This window comes from Silene latifolia, chromosome 4 (assembly GCF_048544455.1).
Source record: "Silene latifolia isolate original U9 population chromosome 4, ASM4854445v1, whole genome shotgun sequence".
Taxonomy (NCBI): domain Eukaryota; kingdom Viridiplantae; phylum Streptophyta; class Magnoliopsida; order Caryophyllales; family Caryophyllaceae; genus Silene; species Silene latifolia.
The window spans coordinates 19,771,633-19,776,644 of NC_133529.1; positions in this window are offsets into that span (position 1 = coordinate 19,771,633).

Consider the following 5,012-nt stretch of genomic DNA (forward strand, 5'->3'; position numbering starts at 1 on the left):
CTGATAAACTTCATGCCCACTCAAAATTCTAGGAGGTTGACGAAGTTCTTGTCTTCCATTGAATGCTTTCTGCATCTTGGGATAACAATGGTCATGATACAAGAACCTCCTATTTCCCATATACACATACTTACGGGAAGACTTCAAGTATTCAGACTCGATATCCTCCCCACACAATGGACAAGCCTCTTTCCCATGAACTGTGTGCCCAGAAAGGTCGCCATAAGCCGGATAGTCAGTTATTGTACACAATAACATCGCTCTCAAATTGAAAGTTTCGTTCTTATATGCATCAAATACTTCTATCGCACTATCCCACAACAATCGCAAATCATCTAGAAGAGGTTCCAAATATACATCTATATCATTTCCAGGTTGTTTAGGGCCGGAAATTAACAACGACAACATCAAATACTTTCTTTTCATGCACACATATGGAGGTAAGTTATAAATAGCCAACACTACGGCCAAGTACTATGTTGGCTACTCATGTTTCCGTGTGGGTACATTCCATCGATGGACAGCGCTAGACGTAAGTTTCTAGGTTCATTGCCGAACTCGGGATACTTAGCGTCGAACGATTTCCATTGCTTACCATCTGCCGGGTGTCTTAGCTTTCCATCATTTATTCTTCCTGTTTCATGCCAAGTTAACATTTTTGCATCATCGGGATTCGCATAAATCCTTATGACTCTTGGTATCAATGGAAAATACCACAACACCTTAGCCGGGATCCCTTCCTTATCCTTATAACGCCACTCCAAACATTTAGGGCAATTGGTTAAGTTTTGATATAATTTCCGATACAATATGCAATCATTTGGACATGCATGTATTTTCTCATATTTCATACCCACTCCTCTTATTAGTTTTTTCGCCTCATATGTCTTAACAGGTAGAACATTACCATCCGGAAGCAACTCCTTTATCAAGGCTAAAAAACTAGTGAAACACGTGTCACTCACCCCATTTGCCCCCTTGATATTATACAACTTCACCACAGTAGACATTTTTTGTGAACTTACAACCAGGATACGAGAGATGCTTGACTCACACAACTTCTCATACATGTTGTTAAGGTCATCCCAATTACTAGTGTCATCACCTACATCTTCAAAAGCAATGGACTCATCATCATTCTCTTCATTATCTATAGACCCAACATTCAACTTCTCTACTTCCAACTCTTCCAACTCAAAAACTCGGCAAACTCAGGATCATCAGTTAGCCTTTCGTGTACCTCAACATCATCTTCTTCAGAGTTATTCTCTTCCTCTAATGATTCCCCATGAAAAATCCAACGTGTATAGGATCGACTAAATCTCCACTTTTCTAGGTGTATTTTAACGTCCGGAAAAGCCATATAGCTAATATTACCACATCTTTCACAAGGACATGCAATACTAGAAGAACCTTTCAAATTGTTCAAAACGAATTCATAAAATTCAGCTAAACCATCCTTGTAGGTGCGGTCACTCATATTTGCATCAATCATTCAAGTTCGAGTCATTATTCTACATTCGTAATAATAGGCAACTAATTCAGAAAATACAATAATAGGCAAACAAATAAACGAAATTCAGGAAAGCAATTAAGCTAAATTATCAACAAATTAGATAATAACCCAAAAAAATCCTATATCTATAAGCGTTGCTAAGAAACATATATATACCTGATTGATAAACACGATGAGGGAGAGAAGACGGTGACAACAGTGACGGAGATGAAGACAGAGAGACGATCAGGGAGGAATGGAGGATGATATAGTAGCGATATTAGCTTGTGTTTGTGTTTTGTAGCGTATAAGCGAGAATAAAACAATCTGTTGTTCTTAAGATTTTCATAACATTAATAACAACGGTTATTGAGTCTACAACCGTTGTTAAAAAGTATTAAAAACGGGTTCTAATATAACCGTTGTGATTACTTTTCACTAATTTGGCGCCAAACAATTAACAACGGTTAAAATTTAACCGTTGTTATTAGTTTTTTCATTAACAACGGTTTTTCAAGTATGACCCGTTGTTAAAACTAATAACAACGGTTAACAACACAGAACCGTTGTAATTAAGTTTGGTAAAATTCGCGGAATCAATTTTACAACGTGTTTTGATGATTTTCGTGAATAAGCGTTGTTAAAGGGCCGTTGTGGTTGCCTGTATTTGTAGTAGTGTATTATTATTATCTTCGGATCTTTATGAGTATTATAAATATCGAACTATTGTAACTGTTGGAAGATCGAACAATTATCAATTAAACAACTATTCTCTTTATGAACTCTTTCCCTCTCTATTTCTAATATGGTATCAGAGCCTCACGCTCTTGAGGCCTAAATATACGAAATTCCGCTGCCTGCCGGTGGGGTTATGATTAATGTATAGCACCCACAGGCGGGATGTCGTGTATTACGTCTAATTTGATTCACGGTCCTTTAAAAAAAAAAAGTTCATCCCCACACAAAATCGTTTCTGGTTACGTGCAATTGCATCACACGTAGAATTATATGGCTTTATCTATCTAATTCTTTCATTGGGAGTACAAACAATCTCCATCGATTCGATATGACGGATATTTTTCCGTTTTTTTAACGAAGTCAAGTTCGAAAAACTGCGGCGTTCTTGACCATGAAATTTCTACGAATTCAAAAATATTGATCGTTTTGACGGGTTCGAAAAACAGCGACGTTCCCGTTCCTATCGAATCGAAGTGTTGAAGATCGGAGGTCGAAGAAATTGAACTTTTTCTTCTTACCTTTTTTTTGTTCTTTGTGTGCAAACTCATGGAAATTTTTTACAAATTGCCATGAGTTTGAGCGGGGATGTTGGAATATATCGAGATATCGAGATATCGTAATTTAGGAATATGACATATTGTAATATGTCATATAGAATAAATGAGATATTATCGAATATTTAGAATATTCTAGATTATATTCTAAGCTCGTGTGTTTGGTTATATATATGATCGAGTCATTGTATCGAAGCACAACGAACGATTATCAATAATACTACGATTTCCTCTATGCTTTCCACTCTCTACGATTTCTAATATAGTTAACGAACCAATGGTAAGATTGTCGACGCAAATGGAGTTTAAGTGGGTCCAGATATGACGCCATCTTCGCGATAAAGCGCCTATTTTAATGGCGGATTTGAAAGGAAGGAGGGAGATGATTTCGATGAGAATGGCGTCGGGGAGGGAACTCCGTCTGTCTTTTTTTCCTTCTCTCGTGCTCGCCATAATCGACCTTTGTTTCTTGTTTCTCATCATTCTTGTATTGAGATGAAGGAAGGAAGAATGTAATTAATAATATACGAAGTTATACGATTAATAATCCCTATTTATAATCTTTCTTTAATAATCCAAGGTACAGTTCTACATTTACCAAACTAGAAAACGCAATCTTATCAAATACGGAGTACATAGAAGTATATCTAATTTAGTCAAATTAATTAATACTAGTTGAAAAGCCCGTGCGATGCACGGGGCTCTCATTAGGGTCATCTGTATAAATATATTCTATAGTTGATAAAAAAAAGTTCAATTATGTTTAAATCATTGATAAACAAAAGTTCGTTGTTGGTATAATTGATCAATGATCTATTAGTGCTTTTGCATAGAAGTTTTGTCATTTAGTAGTTATTAATTCAGTTGTAAAACATCAAGTAATATGGTAAGAGTATGTAATTAGTTTTTCCATTATTATTATAGGTATCACTGGTGTTAATTAAATACAAAACATTATCTTCATAAATATAGTACAGCTCACCAAATGAATCGCCCTTAATAACTGAGACAGACCTTTATGAATTTTACAAATTATTTTAACCTATAACAACTACGTAAAACTAAATGATTTTACGTAAAGCAACAAGTATCATAATTATATATGTTTAGTGTGTTTAGAGCAATGTTAGATCTCCTATAGCAAAAGTTTTCCTCGATTATCTACAATTAATTAAGAGAGTGTTTTGCTCTTTATATACCTTCTCGTAAAATCAAATCCATACTAAATTCCAATAAAATTAGTAGTTTATAAACAGTATAAAAATATATGTGATTCTGTTACATAGAATGCATGAGACTCCTATTAGGATCATCTTTAACAATATGCATATTGAATGTTCTAACAATTTGTTGAACACAAATTGCAAACATTGGTTTACATTGTCATGCTTTGATAGTAGAAGTCAATTAAGTTGATAAAAAAAAAGTCCAACAATCTTGAAAATCGGAACACAAAAAACTTTTGGGTTGATTATTGATGGATCATCAGTCCCTTTAACTTAAAATAAAGCTACTCCTTTTGGTATTAATTGTATCAGTTGTATAAAATCCGAAGACACAGTTGTATAATGTAATTACCTATTTTTATAGTTGTATGCACCACCGATTTTAGTTAATTTAAAACGTCATTCCCAAAAATGTGGTTTAATTCCATAAAATGAACACATGATAACCGAGGCCGATTTTACAAGATTCACAAATTAGATTAACTTACAACATTTACGAATATTCCATTTTGTAAGCATACGACCGTGTAAATGTTGAATGGTGGTACGAAAAATAACATGTATCTCAATTATATATGTAGCCTGTTTGGAGGATTTTTGTTTGATCTCTAAACAATAAAAATTTGTTTTTGACTATTAACCATTAAGACTGGTTGTTCCCTATGAACTTCATGTAAAATATATAATACGAAATTTAATTTTTTAGATGTGAGATATATTTTTAAGTGAATTAACGGTCAATTTTTTCAAAGTTTGACATGTAAAAAATAAATCAGGGGTTTTGTGTGGATTCGAGGGAGTAGGATATTAAAGTCGATTAGTTTTATATTAATTTTATTAAAATTACTATAATTCATTTATGCTTATTGGAAATGTTATCTATTCACAAAATCAAGTCTCATTATCTTACATTGTTATTCTACTTTTTATTTATAATAACAAAATGAATAAATTTTCAGAAAGAGTTTCAATTTAAAAAAATTGCTTCAAAGTACTAAA